Source organism: Schistocerca piceifrons, chromosome 6 (assembly GCF_021461385.2).
Source record: "Schistocerca piceifrons isolate TAMUIC-IGC-003096 chromosome 6, iqSchPice1.1, whole genome shotgun sequence".
Lineage (NCBI taxonomy): Eukaryota > Metazoa > Arthropoda > Insecta > Orthoptera > Acrididae > Schistocerca > Schistocerca piceifrons.
In genome coordinates this window covers 448,879,956-448,899,003 of record NC_060143.1, presented here as the reverse complement: position 1 = coordinate 448,899,003, position 19,048 = coordinate 448,879,956, and positions in this window count along the sequence as shown.

Genomic DNA, 19,048 nt, shown 5'->3' with positions numbered 1-19,048 from the left:
GAGCCTAGGCTCTACACTCACCAACAGTCTGCGCACCTAATGTTACTCGTTCAGGCGTTGTTACCATACGATCCAATGAATAATTAACGAGTCTACCACACTACCCCCGTCAACTATGTTTCTGACTTATTAGTGTTCCTCTTTGCGTCTCCGAAATACAGTATGCTGAGCCGACTCAATACATTGTTAGTTTTGGTCAGATGTTTGAGCGGAGCAAAAACAAGACTCTCTATGCCCTTCCACCCTGATAGAACATTTCTTAAACAGTTATCTATTACTAGCTTAGCGCCCGATGCTTCGTTCGCCTAGACTTCAGGACCTGCAGAGATTTTTTTTATTTAATCTAATTTTTATGGTGTTCAAAAATTGCAACACCTTCTAAGCTTTTCGCGCTAATTAAGGCCATACAAGCATAGTCTCTTCCGAATGTACTTCTGACGACAAACCGATTCTGGTAGCTGGACTCCAGAGTTGTTGTTATTCGTGTCTTTTGCGCTTTTGTGGAAATATTTCCACAGCAACTTTCATCCCCTAACAAATATTTCTTTTTATCTAATCGAGAAGTGTACAGATTTTCATAAATTTTGCTTTAACAACTTTTTAATGGGACGAAATATTTTCTTAATAATTTTCATTCCCTGTCACACTCAATCAGGGGTTGAATTTTCAGAAACTCTGAAACACTCTTTTTTTTATTTCTAGCTGAGAAGTCAAATACCAATTGTCATAGAGGTAGCCTTAAAAATCCTTTCGTAGTTCTTCAGTAATTATTTATTTTCAAAAAAGCTTTCACCCACTATTTTACCCCCTTAGTGGTCGAAATTCCAGAAATGTTGAAACACATATTTTTTTTATTTTCTTACTGAGAAACCAAATATCAGTTTTCGTAGTTCTAGCTTCAAAATTCCCTTAATTGTGACATACTTTCAAAAAGCTTTTCATCCCCTATTTCATCCCCTTAGAAGTGGAATTTCGGACAATCCCTTCTTAACATTCTTAAACAATGTCTACGGTATATGATCCACGCCCTTTCGAAACTTCAAATTTCCAATCTTAGCGGTTTGCACTGGGCGATGATGAGTCAGTGAATAAGTCTGACCCTATTCTACTCCCTTCCGGGTTGAATTTCCAAAAACAGGGAAACACGTTTTTTTACATCCCCAACGGAGAAGCCAAACACCAATTTTCAAAAATTTAGCTTTAAAAATGCTTTCGCAATGAAATACTTACATAAAACGTTTCACCCCCTCTGGGTTGAATGTCCAAAAACAGTGACATGTGTATGTTTTATTTCCAACAGAGGATCCAAATGCAAATTTCCATGGATTTAGCTTCAAAAATGCTTACACAGTGAAATATTTCCGTAAAAACTTTCATCTTCCGTTACACCTCCACAATTTCCAAAAACAGTGAAACACGTATTTCTTATTTCTAAAGAGAAGTCCAATTTAAGTTTTAACAGATTTACCTTTTAAAATGCTTTCATAATAAAATATTTTCATAAAAAATGGCATCCCTTATTTCACACACTTAGGCGTTCAATTTCCATAAACACTGAAATACATATTTTTTTACTTGTAGCCGAGAAGTCAAATACTAATGTTCATAGACGTAGCTTTTTAAAAGACTTTACTTGTTTTTTAATAACGTCATATTTTCTAAAAAGCCTTTCATCCCCTATTTCACCCCATAAAGTTAAATTTCCAAAAGCGCTGAAACAAGTAGTACTTCAACCCCAATTTTACCCCTTAGGGTAGGAATTTCGAAATGTTCCCTCATACACGACGACTAGAGTGTAATGTACAAACCTTCTCCATATTTCAAGTTTCTATCTTTGGAGGTTCGGTTTCAAGATGAGTCAGTCAGTCCGTTCGTCAGGACATTGCTTTTTGTTTGTAAAGATGTACCAAGTTCCATACATTATGATCTGTACATTTAGTTAAAAATACTGAAAAAATTCGGTTGGTGATAGTTTGTTCAAAAAGTTGTAAGTAGGCTGTTTAGGTTTTTATATTGGTAACGACACGTAGAACTCTGTATGAAAATCACTGACTGTGCTGTGTGCAGTCTGTGGCTGGTTGGCATTGTTGAAATATTCTCTATTATAGTGTTGGGCAGTTGGCTGTGAACAGCGCATAGCGTTGCGCAGTTGGAGGTGAGCCGCCAGCAGTGGTGGATGTGGGGGGAGAAATGGCGGAGTTTTGAGAGCGGATGATCTGGACGTGTGTCCATCAGAGACAGTAAATTTGTAAGACTGGATGTCATGAACTGATTTATATATATATATATATATATATATATATATATATATATATATATATATATAATGACTCTTCAACACTATTAAGGTAAATACATTGTTTGTTCTCTACCAAAATCTTTCATTTGCTAACTATGCCTGTCAGTAAGTAGTTAGTGCCTTCAGTAGTTAGAATCTTTTATTCAGCTGGCAGTATTGGCGCACACTGTATTGCAGTAGTTCGAGTAACGAAGATTTTTGTGAGGTTATTGTTAGCCAGGGACATTCTTTTGTAGGGATTATTGAAAGTCAGATTGCGTTGCGCTAAAAATATTGTGTGTCAGTTTAAGCGCAGTCATTTATAACTTTTTTAAGGGGACGTTTCAAAGTCAATAGCATTATAGTGCTACTCAACTTTCAGACATGTATAAAATTAAGCTGGCACCTCATGCATGTGTTTGGATATCTTACATACGATGAATGAAACAGTCTAAGTCTAAAATAATGCAATAATTGCACTAAACTAACGAAATTTAGGAAAACATGTTGCATTTATCTGCTTGACGCATGGCTATGTCTTGTCGTTGAAGTTTGAAATGATATGTTGTGCTCTAGTGGTCACATGTGAAACAAAACAGCAGCCAAGCGGAATCGTTGAAGAACGGAGACTGTACAATTTTAATAGACAAGCGAATAGTGGCAACTGGACAAAGGTCGTATAAAACTGACCGTCGGGAAGTCTAGTTTTGCATAAAAGGATTTATGTGATTGAAATTGATGAAGGTAATTCAAGAAACGAATTAGTGTTTTGATAGTCAAGAGAAGTATGTGAAAGGGACAAATGGGTTTTCACACTGATCAGCGTGGGGTGTAGTTTTGCAAAAAGACTATTCAACTCCTAGAAAGTAATCAGGTAATCAACAAAAGCTTTGCGCACAATGACTTAGATTGGTCTGATACTTAATTGTCAAAAAGGTGTTCTTCGAATCAGGTTCTTCATTTACAATACTTCAAGGACAAAGGACTCTACATAGGAGGTGGCGAGTCAGAAATCTCTTTTCCTGAGGGCGTCGCTGTTTTGAATTTAAAAATATTTGCGCAGGTGTGAAATTTCAGTTTTAAAACGACTTTCTTAAAATCAAGTCCGCATTTAGGACATTTTGACAATGACAGCGACTAGAAAGACAACTGAAGTGTCAAAATGTTTTTCATTTCAATTCCTAGCTATCTAGCGCATAAGTAGTTACATTGGTGTGATATTTAAGTCTCAAAATGGTTTCCTTCGAATCAGGCGCTACATTCAATACATTTCAAGAACAGAGAACTCTAGGAAAGCAAAGAAATGTCAATAAAATAATGCTTTCTGAACAAAACTCGAAAATAAAAAAAGTTGGAAAAAGAAAGCAGTCCAAAGTTTTGTGAAATGATTTGTCTAAAGTAACAGGTAAAATAGTTTAAAGTAACATCTGACGCGCATTTGAATGATGCTTGAAGTCATTTACAGAAGATGAGGTGCGTCAAACCTTTCTCTAATCTATTTCGTTCACAATACATTTGACCAAATTTTTAATATTTTTGCATATACGCGGTGTACCATAATCAATAGAGATAACTGGTACAGGTTAAAGCATACAATAAAAGGAGGAAACACCACTATAGTAAACATGTCTACAGAAACGATGCGTTTGAAAATTGCGAATGTGTGTTTTCTAGCCACCACTGACCTTGCAAGGGGTCTGTTAAAAACGTCTTTCATACTCTACATCTACATCTACATCTACATCTACATGGATACTCTGCAAATCACATTTAAGTTCCTGGCAGAGGGTTCATCGAACCAACTTCACAATTCTCTATCTCGTATAGCACGTGGAAAGAATGAACACCTACATCTTTCCGTACGAGCTCTGATTTCCCTTATTTTATTGTGTTGATGGTTCCTCCCTATGTAGGTCTGTGTCAACAGAATATTTTCGCATTCGGAGGAGAAAGTTGGTGATTGGAATTTCGTGAGAAGATTCCACCGCAACGATAAACGCCTTTCTTTTAATGATGTCCAGCCCAAATCCTGTATCTTTTCTGTGACACTCTCTCCCATATTTCACGATAATACAAAACATGCTGCCTTTCTTCGAACTTTCTACAGTCCATACGAGAAGAAGGGGTTGGTTGAAAGAATTCGTAACCCACTGCAAAGACTGGAATAGCATTGCATTCAAAGGTGACAATGAAACTTGCAACATCTCCTTTAACAGGTACAAGTCTATCAAAAATTGTGACATGTAACGACTGTAATGTTCAGAAGCAGAAATTTATGTTTTCTTAAGCGGCAGCTGCGACACATCTTGCTCTTCCTGGTGCACAGCAGCTGTCCTGACCAGCAAGATCACCAGGTCCGCCAAGGTCACCAGATCCCTCGCCAACTGAGCACGTGTGGTGGGAACTGATGAAGCGAGAATTGTTCTCCAGAACATGCAAGAACCATTGCCAATTTGCAAGACAAAGCGCAAGATGCATGGGACAACATACGTCATATATGATCATTTACATGTCAGAGTTCACGCCTACGTTATTAACAGAGGGTGTACACTACGTATTCATGCGACTGTTCTGGCACTCTTTACTGTGATACGTATCTGACGATGAAATGCCTGTTACATCACAATGACGTTGTGCTTTTCGGCGTTGCATTTTTTTCTCTTTGTATTTCTAAGCGACCAACACGGAACCAGATGACAGGTTCAGGTTGCCTATCGAACGAATTCAAGGGGAAACACAACTTTTAATACTAGGGGTAATTATTGACCGAATTTGAAAATTGAATGTGGTGGCACAAGCTAAACACTATTTTAAAAAAACTGACTATAGTATGATAAGTACAACAGTTAAAAACTGTGTCTTTGTGTTGAGGCAAAGCTACAGACAGTGTGCAAGTACACATACCCATTCAGTTCTTGAGAATGAGACAGCGTAGAGACTTGCAATAAACTTTATGCATGTTTTCGTACCACTACGAAACTTTTCTCGCTGACACCCCCCCGTCCCCATCCCTCCAAACCCACCACCACCCACGCAAAACGAAAAAAGCTAAAAGTTGATCGCTTACTACTAGGTGTACAACTTCGCTTCCGCCGTTTTTTCCACAAAATTTGAGGCTTTAATGAAAATTATTGGTTACAGATGTATCATTCAAAGTATTTTCCATCGCTGGTGACTACTTTCTCCCATATTTCGGGCAGTGTACGAACCCCGCGTCGAAAAAACTGTTCATCTTTTGATGCCATCCACAAATCGATCCAATTTGTGACTTCTTCATGAGATCGGAAGTGTTCGTCAGCCATTCCATGCGCCATTGATCTAAACAGGTGATAGTCAGAGGGAGCAATGTCTGGAGAATACGGCGGGTGGGGTAGGACATCCCATTTTAACGTTTCCAAGTACGTTTTGACCTCTTTTGCAACGTGGAGTAGAGCGTTGTCATGCTGCAAAATCACTTTATCGTGCCTCTCGCTGTATTGCGACCGTATGTCTTTTAATGCAAACGCATTAATTGCGTTCGATAACGAGCACCTGTGATCGTTTCACTTGGTTTTAACACCTCATAGTACACGACGCCGTGCTGGCCGCATCAAATGCAGAGCATGATCTTGGAGCCTTGAATATTCGGTTTGCCCGTCGACGTGGAAGCATGGCCGGGTTATCCCTATGATTTTTTTGCGTTTAAGATTATCGTGATGAACACATCCCTTCCGTTTTTGCCTCTGAAGCAGCTGTTCACAAACACACAAACGCCGTTCAACGTCTCTTGCTTTCAGCTCACACGGGACCCAAGTTCCTGCTTTCTGAATCATGTCCATAGCCTCGAGAAGTTTTGAAATGGCTTGCTGTGTCACTCCCACTAATCGTGCCAATTATTCTTGAGTTTGGCGCGAGTCTTCACTCAGCAATGTCTCCAATTCTGCATCTTCGAAAACCACTAAGCCGGTCTACGACGCTAAAATCACCGGTCTTGAAGCCTTGAAACCACTCACGACAGGTGAGGTGTCCTTAACACACGTATCTGAGAGCATTCGATGAGACTCAGTCGCTGTTTTCTTCCTATTGAAACAAAACAGTAACACCTCCCGCAAATGACGACAATTAGGCTCGTAATCTGACATTTTCAATCAAGAACAACTTTATGATGCAAACACAGATCGAATAATGTTTGAATGAGGTTATGTTGTTGCCGCGCGGGATTAGCCGTGCGGTCTAGGTGGCTGCAATCATGGACTATGCGGCTATTTCCAGCGGAGGTTCGAGTCCTCCCTCGGGTATGGGTGTGTGTGTTTGTCCTTAGGATAATTTAGGTTAAGTTGTGTGTAAGCTTGGGGACTGATGACCTTATCGATTAAGTACCATAAGATTTCACACACATTTGAACATTTTTTGAGGTTATGTTGACCGAGGTCCAAGCTAACTGCCTGACGTCTGCGATCTGTTTCTTTCGACCGCTACTTACCGTTGTCGCCACCTAAAGGCAAACGGCGAAAGCAAAGTTGTACACCTTACATATTTTCGCTGTTTATGCAGTCGAACTTTAGCATCAAGTACGACGTAAAAATGGTTCAAATGGCTCTGAGCACTATGGGACTCAACATCTGAGGTCATCAGTCACCTAGAACTTAGAACTACTTAAACCTAACTAACCTAAGGACATCACACACATCCATGCCCGAAGCAGGATTCGAGCCTGCGACCGTAGCCGTCGCGTGGTTCCAAACTGAAGCGCCTAGAACCACACGGCCACACCGGCCAGCCAAGTACGACGTATTAATTTATTACTTTTTCACTACCGACTCTGCCCGCATCGCAGTTTGCAGGCAGTATCCGTATATACCACTGAACGTACCTACAAAATTACAGAGCCCACGCACATTAACGCGACCACTAGTTACTTTCGACGTCATCGTGCAATACTACACTCAGACAGCAGGTGGCAGCACTAGCAGTGGAGGCTATATAAAATGGGTCAGGAGTACGCGGAAAAGAGCTCAGTCGTTGTCGTAATCCGGAAACGGTTTACCCGACGTCTAGAAGGGCATGATACTTGGCTTTGGGGCCAAGAGTGGAAGCCTTTCCGAAATGGCTAAGTTTGTAAACTGATGCCGTGTCGCCACGATTAGAGTATACTGTGGGTGGAAAAATGGCGTTATCCAAACCTGGCATCAAGGCAACTACGGTGCATCACAGGTCATAGATGACAGGGACGAACATCGGCTGCAGAGATGTGTAGGGGCGAATAGACGTACAACTGTTGAGCAACTGATCGCCCAGATGAAACAAGTAGCTAGCAACAGTTTCTGCTCATGGACCGTTCAGCGAATGTTGCTGCGTATGGGCCTCCGCACCAGGCACTTGGTTCATGCACCCACGCTGACGGTTGTTCGTCGGCAAGGTAGACAGCAATTTGCAAGCCAGTACCACAACTTGTCATCCACTGAGTAGTGACAGATGGCCATTTCAGATGAATCACGTGCTCTAACGGACAGATGGCAACTGGATCGTCGGAAGTGGACATGCCGGAAAAGGGAGCGTTCTGGTCTATGTTTTCGTGTTATTCCCTGAGTGAGCTCGTCATTCTGGCAGGCACAAGGCATCAACTCAAGTATGCATCTACCCTTGGGGACCCTGTCCAAACCCCCATGAAGATTCTTTTTCTTTTCCTCGGCACGATGGCATCTACCGTCAGGACAACGCAGCGTGTCACATATATTTCCAGAAGGCTTTTGATATCGTTCCTAACAAGCGACTATTAATCAAATTGCGTGCATATCGAGTATCGTCTCAGTTGTGTGACTGGATTCGTGATTTCCTCTCAGAGACGTCACAGTTCTTAGTGATAGACGGTAAATCATCGAGTAGAACAGAAGTGATATCTGGCGTTCCGGAAGGTAGTCTCATGGGCCCTCTGCTGTTCCTGATTTACATACATGACTCTGAGCACTATGGGACTTAACTTCTGAGGTCATCAGTCCCCTGGAACTTAGAACGACTTAAACCTAACTAACCTAAGGACATCACGCATATCCATGCCCGAGGCAGGATTCGAACCTTCGACAGTAGTAGTCGCGCGGTTCGAGACTGTAGCGCCTAGAACCGCTCGGCCACCTCGGCCGGCCGATTTATATAAATGATCTAGGTGATAATCTGAGCAGCCCCCTTAGAATGTTTGCAGATGACGCTGTAATTTACGGTCTACTAAAATCATTAGACGATCAATTCCAATTACAAAGTGATCTAGAGAGAATTTCTGTATGGTGCGAAAAGTGGCAATTGGCACTAAACAAAGAAAAGAGCAAGGCCATCCACATGGGTACTAAAAGAAATCCGATAAATTTTGGGTATACGATAAATCGCACAAATCTAAAGGCTGTCAATACGACTAAATACCTAGGAATTACAATTACGAGCAACTTAAATTGGAAAGACCACATGGATAATATTGTTGGGAAGGCGAAACAAAGACTGCGCTTTGTTGGCAGAACAGAAGATGAGACAAACCCACTAAAGAGACAGCCTACACTACATTTGTCCGTCCTCTGCTGGAATATTGCTGCACGGTGTGGGATCCTTACCAGGTCGGGTTGACGGAGGACATCGGAAAAGTGCAAAGAAGGGCAGCTGGTTTCGTGTTATCGTGCAATATGGGTGAGAGTGTCATGATACGCGAGTTGGGATGGCACTCACTGAGACAAAGGCAGTTTTCTTTGCAGCGAGATCTATTTACAAAATTTCAATCACCAACTTTCTCTTCTGAATGCGAAAATATTTTGTTGACACCCAGCTACGTAGGGAGAAATAATCATAAGAGAAATCAGAGCTCGAACTAAAATGCTTAGGTGCTCCTTTTTCCCATGCGCCATTCGAGAGTGGAATGGTAGAGAAGTAATATGAAAATGGTTCGATGAACCCTCTGCCAGGCACTTAAGTGTGAATTGCAGAGTAACCATTTAGATGTAGATGTAAATCTCAGTGTACATGCGTGGTTAGAAGGATAGCGGGATGTGCTTAGCGTACACTCCTTCCCACGAAACTCCCCGGATTTAAATCCAATCGAGAATCTGTGTACCACATCGGTCATGCTGATGGCACCATGGATCCTCAACCGAGATACCTAGCGCAGCCGGCCACGGCACTGGAGGTGTCATGGCTTCACATCCCCGTCGGTACGTTACAGATCCTCACTGACTATCTTCCTGCTCGACTGGCAGCGCTCTGTACTGCAGTAGGTGTTTATTCATACTTTTGGCAGGTGACCCCATAATGTGACTGGACAGTGAATATTACTATACTACAAGTAGTTCAGGAAATATGACGTCATAAACGTTTAGATGAGCTTTTGTTTAAAATGGCATGTAATAAAACTTCAGGATCAGGCCGAATTTTAATTTTTTAATTCTTCACTACTAACTCTTTTGCAATATATTTCACAGACTGTATCGAAGTATACCGCTGAAAGTACTACATTTGAGAGCTTTTCCATTCTTCAGCAGTTGCCATTCCAGTTTTGGTTCTGGCCATCGTCCTTGCTCCATTCTCCGTACTTGGCTATACTATTTCAGAGCTCTGTTCCCAGTTCTTTGCACGACTGGTTATTCCATATGTATATTATCTCCCTAATTTCCTCGTTTCTTCTCCTTTCTCTTCTGGATATCCTGGCTGCTCTCCTTATCCCATCCATCTCTACTGCCTGTACTCTGCTTATCAGCCGCTCCCGTAAGGTCCATCCTTCTGCACCGAACGTATGTATACTTTCACTAATGTTTGCAGACTCCTCTTTTTTTTCTTCTTGATAATGCCGGGCTCCACAGAAGTCCACTTAGCATTTTAAAATCTTCTCTTGCTTGCTGTATTGTGCGTTCACATCTGACTCAGAGCTTTCCATCGAATGGATAATCGACCGTAGGTATTTAAACTGCTTTTCAGCTTTAATAGTTTCTTGCGGCAGTACTAAATCACTTCCTATGTTTTGCTCACATTTATTTTGTGCCCGCCTCGTTCTGATGTTTCCATTAACTTCATTAACATACGTCTGGCGTCCTCTACATTTTGTGGTATCATTACTTGATCATCTGCAAAAATAACGAATAGGCAGCACTACGCCAGAAGGGAATTCCTACACCTTCGCGTGACTGATTCCACTTTCCAATATACATTGCATATATATTTAAAACAGGGTCGGCTACATTCTTTAGCCCTGCCTAAATCCCCTTGAAGTTTAGAATGTCGCAAGTCAACTTTCTCCCTACATTAACTACGGAATATGACTGGCGGTATATTCTCCATCGCATCCCATAGTGCGTTCGTGGGTACAGAATCATACGTTTTTTATAAGTCCACAAGTATTAGGTGTACTTCCTGACCTTAGAATACGCCTTATCACTTATTTGTCTAACGCTGTGATTCAACAAGATCGCCCAACCGTAAAATTCATCTGTTCCTCTCACGTCTTTCCCTGAATCTGATTCTCCAACCTGTTTTTCAGTATAGGGCTAAAGGTCTGCTGATAGACGCCACAACATTAATTCACCTATAATTATTTTTGTGCTTCTTGTTTCCTTTTTTCATAAATAGCAGATATGTATGATACACACAACGCTCTTGGTATTTCCTCTTCTTTACAATATGATTGAACAATTTACAAACGATACTCACCAGTTGAGGCTGCCCATATTTCCATGATTCCATCGCGTCTCTTTCCGGTCCACTTTAGTTTTCGTTTCAGCATCTATTTTACTTCTTCCTTTAGAATATGTTCTGCATTACCTAATGCACTCTTCTTGCGGCAGACATCTGTGATATTGTGCTTTCTTTTTTCCACCGAAATTTTTTTGAAGTGCATTTTCCACTGAGCAACAGATATAGGTTGTATTGTGGATGCGATTTTCATCTTCCATATTATCCTCCATGCCCCTACCAATCTCCTGTATCCAAGCGGACGTTCTTTTTCGCCTCATGCTCTTTCCCATTCTGCCTCCCTGCACTCATTAATTCCTTATCCTCTTTTTATACACCTTGTAGCTATTCCAATTCTCGTCATTCCCAGAACTTGATCATATATGACATAATTTCTTCTTTTAGTCAACCACCTCCAACAACTCCGTGATACACTGAAAGTAACTTCAAAACCGTGTCATTGTCGACACACAGTTCTGGAGATATGACGAGATAAACATGTAAATTCGCAAAAAACCAACTTTGGCTTAAAATGATGCGCTAATTATCAACAATTCATATACTCATATAATTAGACCAGTTAGCAACTTCCGATAAACTTTAACCATAATTACAAACTTTTTCTAAACTTTTTCTCGCTTACATGCTTAAAATTAAATATTTCGCTGTCTGACATATTCGTAAATTGATCAGACGCCTGTAGCTTTTTCAAGCATGGGAGATAGGTTCCTTAAATAATCTGGGATTTACTAGTTGTAATCTAGTATACTCACAGCCATCAACCAAACAGTGAATTGTTCTACATTCACATATATGGTCTGCAAACCGCTGTGAATTGCTTGGGAGAGGGTACTTAAGCATGCTATCACTCATCTGAGTTTCGTATCGTTCCAGTCACGTATGAGGGGGGGGGGGGGGGCGACCCTGCCTCTGAGCGTCTCATAATGAATCCAGCTTCGTCTTCACTTCCCTTATGGGAGCATTAAGTGTGAATATGAAGAATTTTTCTAGATGTTTTCGTTAATACTGGATCTAAAACCAAAAAAGATGGCTATCCTGGGATAGTTGGCGTTTATCATCTGAACTTTGTAAAATCCACAAGTTTACATTGCTGAACATATAAAACAACTTGGCAGTATTTTCACCTCTTTGAAACTTATCAAAATGTGATTTGTTATTTATGCAACTTTTTTTCAGATAGTACTTCGTTACAGATAACTGCATCTTTTGCAAAGATCTTAATATTTGCTGGTGGGTCATTGATATACATTACGAATGTCAAGCGTCTCAGCACACTTCAAAGGGATGTGCCTGAGTTTCGTCTCGTTCCAGTCACGTACGGGGAGGGGGGGGGGGGGGACGCTTATAAAACACTAATACGACCTATTCTTGAGTACTGCTCGGGCGTTTGGGATCCCTATCAGGTCGGGTTGAAGGACGACATAGAAGCAAATCAGAGGGGGGCTGCTAGATTTGTTACTGGTAGGTTTGATCATCACGCGAGTGTTACGGAAATGCTTCAGGAACTCGGGTGGGAGCCTCTGGAGGAAAGGAGGCGTTCTTTTCGTGAATCGCTACTGAGGAAATTTAGGGAACCAGCATTTGAGGCTGACTGCTGTACCATTTTACTGCCGCCAACTTATATTTCGCGGAAAGACCACAAAGATAAGGTAAGAGAGATTAAGGCTCGTACAGAGGCATGTAGGCAGTCATTTTTCCCTCGTTCTGTTTGGGAGTGGAACAGGGAGAGAAGATGCTAGTTGTGGTACGAGGTAACCTGCGCCACGCACCGTATGGTGGATTGCGGAGTATGTATGTAGATGTAGATGTAGGATAGTTTTAATTCTGTCATAGTACCACCATCCAAGATATCACGCTGTGTCTTCCCTGTCAAAAATCCTCAGTCCAGTCAAAAATATTCTTTGATACCCCATACAATCGTAGTTTTGATAATATAATTGGTGTGGTACAGAGTCAAATGGTTTTAAGTCAATAAATACTGAATCTATGTGATTTTTGTGTGGAAATTTGACTCATCAAGGTAGAGTCAAGAAAAAGAGAAAACAAGTGCACAGAGTAAAAAAAAAATATAGTTAAGGGGACAAAGTATATGACATTCATTGAAATTTGACATTTTCTGTTTTCTACTCCATAATGTAGTTATGTAGAATGCAAAAGAAAATTGCGAATGCGCTAGGTGACGATCAGTTTGGCTTTAGGAAAAGTAAAGGGACGAGAGAGGCAATTCTGACGTTACGGCTAATAATGGAAGCAAGGCTAAAGAAAAATCAAGACACTTTCATAGGATTTGTCGACCTGGAAAAAGCGTTCGACAATTTAAAATGGTGCAAGCTGTTCGAGATTCTGAAAAAAGTAGGGGTAAGCTATAGGGAGAGACGGGTCATATACAATATGTACAACAACCAAGAGGGAAAAATAAGAGTGGACGATCAAGAACGAAGTGCTCGTACTAAGAAGGGTGTAAGACAAGGCTGTAGCCTTCCGCCCCTACTCTTCAATTTGTACATCGAGGAAGCATTGATGGAAATAAAAGAAAGGTTCAGAAGTGGAATTAAAATACAAGGTGAAAGGATATCAATGATACGATTCGCTGATGACATTGCTATCCTGAGTGAAAGTGAAGAAGAATTAAATGATTTGCTGAACGGAATGAACAGTCTAATGAGTACACAGTATGGTTTGAGAGTAAATCGGAGAAAGACGAAGGTAATGAGAAGTAGTAGAAATGAGAACAGCGAGAAACTTAACATCAGGATTGATGGTCACGAAGTCAATGAAGTTAAGGAATTCTGCTACCTAGGCAGTAAAATAACCAATGACGGACGGAGCAAGGAGGACATCAAAAGCAGACTCGCTATGGCAAAAAAGGAATTTCTGGCCAAGAGAAGTCTACTAATATCAAATACCGGCCTTAATTTGAGGAAGAAATTTCTGAGGATGTACGTCTGGAGTACAGCATTGTATGGTAGTGAAACATGGACTGTGGGAAAACCGGAACAGAAGAGAATCGAAGCATTTGAGATGTGGTGCTATAGACGAATGTTGAAAATTAGGTGAACTGATAAGGTAAGGAATGAGGAGGTTCTACGCAGAATCGGAGAGGAAAGGAATATGTGGAAAACACTGATATGGAGGAGGGACAGGAGGATAGGACATCTGCTAAGACATGAGAGAATGACTTCCATGGTACTAGAGGGAGCTGCAGAGGGCAAAAACTGTAGAGGAAGACAGAGATTACGTCAAGCAAATAATTGAGGACGTAGGTTGCAAGTGCTACTCTGAGATGAAGAGGTTAGCACAGGAAAGGAAATCGTGGCGGGCCGCATCAAACCAGTCAGTAGACTGATGACAAAAAAAAAAAAAAAAAAAAAAAATGTAGTTTGGTCTTTCCTGAACATTTTGGTATGTAATACATTAAAATCAGACAATTGTGAGACCTTCAAATAATATTTTCAATTTTGATGTGTGACTGTCAAATTTCGTGGCTACGCATATACTGCCACAGTTCAGCGGTCATATCTTGGGAATTACAGTGTCTAGAAGGCTGTGAATCGCTTTGTTTTGTGCCTACTAGTATGTCTCAGAAGTTGGCATTACGAGTAAACAAATCGGTCCTTTTTTTCTGATACAAAATTGTCTGATGACAAGACAATAAAATGTGGTGGAAGACTAACGGACAAAGTAACTGATGAATTACAGGAATATTATGGGAAGGCCATTAGAGATAACTGTGACAATTTGGAGAAGATGAAAAGAGCTGTGGGAGTCGGCCCCCTTGTGGCCGAGAGGTTCTAGGCGCTTCAGTCTGGAACCGCGCGACCGCTACGGTCGCAGGTTCGAATCCTGCCTCGGGCATGGATGTGTGTGATGTCCTTAGGTTAGTTAGGTTTAAGTAGTTCTAAGTTCTAGGGGACTGATGACCTCAGATGTTAAGTCCCATAGTGCTCAAAGTCATTTGAACCATTTTTTGAAGCTGTGTGGAGCACTTTCTTCCATCGAATATCTACCGCTGAAAACCCATGTCATGTTTTGTGTACACCTGCACCAAACACTTGGTGTAAATATAGACAAGCTGAATTTTCTGGCACCCAGCATGAATTTACGCATAAACATTCTCTTCCTTTGGCAGTAATGGAGGCAATCAAACATTTTTACAGAGATTTGGCAAGTCCTGAGCTACTAAATAAGTGTTTACATGGGAAGACCCAGAATGTGAATCAGTCCTCCAATAATGTTGTGTAGTGCCATTTGCCTAAAAATGTTTTTGTTGGCCTTATGACTCCAAAGTTAGCAGTGTCTGTTGCTGTAATAACTTTTAATGGTGGGAACTATGTAAGACTTAAGGTTCTGGAGTAAGATTTGGACAGAACACAGCTAAGGACTGTGTGAACTGAATGAGCTTCGTGTACGTGAAGCAGAGTTAGATGTTCAGCCAATGACAAAAGAAGCAAGAAAGAAAAGGAGGAGGCAAGCACTGGGCTGTTGTGACACTGAAGAAGACACGTTCTATGGTCCAGGGCAATTCTAGTGCATAAAAGACAGGGAAATGATCTGATAACGTTGAAACATCTTTTTTTTTTTTTTTTGCTGCTTTCGGTACCAAAAGAGGTTTTAGATTCTCAGACACGTCTATGTACATTGCAAGCTACGGAATTAGTTTCACCTGCACTTCCCTTCCTATGACTTCCTTGCCTTTAAAAATCCGTTTCCGGTCTGGGAGAGACCTAAGAAAGAAAATTCCTGTTTCGCCAGTACTGAACACACCGCATACTCGTGATTTTCTAACAAGATTTTTTTCATCAACTTTCGCACCTTATCTACAAATATTTTTAAAAACTGTATTAGGTATCTTCCTTAATTTGGTGAGCCCCAGCGCAAAATGCATCAACGCCATACTAATAGGGAATGCCTTCATCTTATCTTAATCATAGAATCTTCGGCAGCTACTGTTTGACATCTTCGTTGACTAAGGCATTTTAATAAGAATTTTTTAAGAAGCGGGACTTATCTTCCCGGATCCTCTTCCTCCCTCTATTCTACACGTTACTTAAAGATTGTCAGAATCGTAGGTGATGTGATCTCGAAAGCTTTCGCCGTATCTATATCGTTTTCTACAAGATTAAAAACCTTGTGCACGTTTTAAGTTACTTTTACAACTGGCTTATGCACTTTAGTGCATAATGTATTGATGAGTAGACAAAGGTGTGCAGTGAACAGCTGAATGACGACACATTCACGAAAAGAAATTAAGAAGCAATTCGAATGACATAGGGTCAGACAGCTGTTGACTTGGAATTGTAGAATGTATGCTGTTACGACAATCGCTTCCATGTATCGAGCGTACCCAAACACGATGTCTTAGATGAATCGAGTGTGTTTAAAGGAGCTGACTACTAGTTCAATTTATGGAGGTTTTATCGCGGTTTAAGTTAACAAAAGTCGACTCTATTGTACACAAAAGATATACATTAACTTAAGAAAACAAATAATTTACATTGGATGTGGAGGTAAAGAGGTCACTAATATTCATCTTCAGTTTTAATTGGTTTGTAAACACTTCATTCACTTCATTGTAGTAAAGCGGAAGAAAAGAGTCGGGAGAATTTTGGCACCCTAAACAAAATGGTTGTCAAGGGGAGTACAAAACTGGGCTTCTGCCACGCAAAACGTTAACACAGAGGGATGACATGGCCACTGAAATGAAAGAATAATTGGTGTGCAGAAATTTAAAGGTGTTAGTGCTCATTATTTTTTCGTATAAGCCATCAGAACTTCAACATTTTTATATGAGATGTAGGTAATTATAATTCTCTCTTGCAGGAGGTCGTGACACCTACATTTGCCGACGTGTCAGGCTACGAGGGAGTTTTAAACTATAGCACGGAGGCAGGTAAGGCCGTATATTTTCGACCCTAATTTATTTGGGTACAGTGATCGCATTCAACTTCAACAACATTCATAAGATATGTTATGATGACGACGAACGAGTCGTCACCAATGTTGACTGGTGGCCAATGCTAAATAGAAACACATAAATCACAGCAGATTTGTCAGTAACGTCGATAAGGTGCTGGCTGCATGGTCTGGATCGGCAACGATCAAAATAATTAGAAGTCGTTGGTAAAAAATAAGATATATTTTGCTTAACTGGTTGTACAGGATTCTTCTTGGCTGCATACATACACTCCTGGAAATGGAAAAAAGAACACATTGACACCGGTGTGTCAGACCCACCATACTTGCTCCGGACACTGCGAGAGGGCTGTACAAGCAATGATCACACGCACGGCACAGCGGACACACCAGGAACCGCGGTGTTGGCCGTCGAATGGCGCTAGCTGCGCAGCATTTGTGCACCGCCACCGTCAGTGTCAGCCAGTTTGCCGTGGCATACGGAGCTTCATCGCAGTCTTTAACACTGGTAGCATGCCGCGACAGCGTGGACGTGAACCGTATGTGCAGTTGACGGACTTTGAGCGAGTGTGTATAGTGGGCATGCGGGAGGCCGGGTGGACGTACCGCCGAATTGCTCAACACGTGGGGCGTGAGGTCTCCACAGTACATCGATGTTGTCGCCAGTGGTCGGCGGAAGGTGCACGTGCCCGTCGACCTGGGACCGGACTGCAGCGACGCACGGATGCACGCCAAGACCGTAGGATCCTACGCAGTGCCGTAGGGGACCGCACCGCCACTTCCCAGCAAATTAGGGACACTGTTGCTCCTGGGGTATCGGCGAGGACCATTCGCAACCGTCTCCATGAAGCTGGGCTACGGTCCCACACACCGTTAGGCCGTCTTCCGCTCACGCCCCAACATCGTGCAGCCCGCCTCCAGTGGTGTCGCGACAGGCGTGAATGGAGGGACGAATGGAGACGTGTCGTCTACAGCGATGAGAGTCGCTTCTGCCTTGGTGCCAATGATGGTCGTATGCGTGTTTGGCGCCGTGCAGGTGAGCGCCGCAATCAGGACTGCATACGACCGAGGCACACAGGGCCAACACCCGGCATCATGGTGTGGGGAGCGATCTCCTACACTGGCCGTACACCACTGGTGATCGTCGAGGGGACACTGAATAGTGCACGGTACATCCAAACCGTCATCGAACCCATCGTTCTACCATTCCTAGACCGGCAAGGGAACTTGCTGTTCCAACAGGACAATGCACGTCCGCATGTATCCCGTGCCACCCAACGTGCTCTAGAAGGTGTAAGTCAACTACCCTGGCCAGCAAGATCTCCGGATCTGTCCCCCATTGAGCATGTTTGGGACTGGATGAAGCGTCGTCTCACGCGGTCTGCACGTCCAGCACGAACGCTGGTCCAACTGAGGCGCCAGGTGGAAATGGCATGGCAAGCCGTTCCACAGGACTACATCCAGCATCTCTACGATCGTCTCCTTGGGAGAATAGCAGCCTGCATTGCTGCGAAAGGTGGATATACACTGTACTAGTGCCGACATTGTGCATGCTCTGTTGCCTGTGTCTATGTGCCTGTGGTTCTGTCAGTGTGATCATGTGATGTATCTGACCCCAGGAATGTGTCAATAAAGTTTCCCCTTCCTGGGACAATGAATTCACGGTGTTCTTATTTCAATTTCCAGGAGTGTATAATTATAAACAGATAGCTATGGAGGCCTCACTTAGGCCATTCGTTACTAAACCCCTTGTTAGAGGTTGCTTCCTATCAATTGAAGGCTATGCTACTTTACTACTTGACGTCCCAACCAAGAGTGGAAGAGAGCTCGATAGAAACTTGATACAAGCAGCGAAGGGGTGCTAGCGGCGACTCTCGGGTCCAACGATACTAATATGGACCGCGGCCGATAACTGCAACCCCTAATAAGTGTGGTATCAACGTTGATACCACAAAGGTAAACACCTCCACACTTGCTGAGTCAAATGCAAAGACATCAAAGATAGTCGGACGCTAGTGAGGGGACTTTCCACACGCCTGCGAGCCTTTTCTTCAAATGGCTCCGAGCACTATGGGACTTAACATCTGAGGTCATCAGTCCCCTAGAATTTAAAACTACTTAAACCTAACTGACCTAAGGACATCACACACATCCATG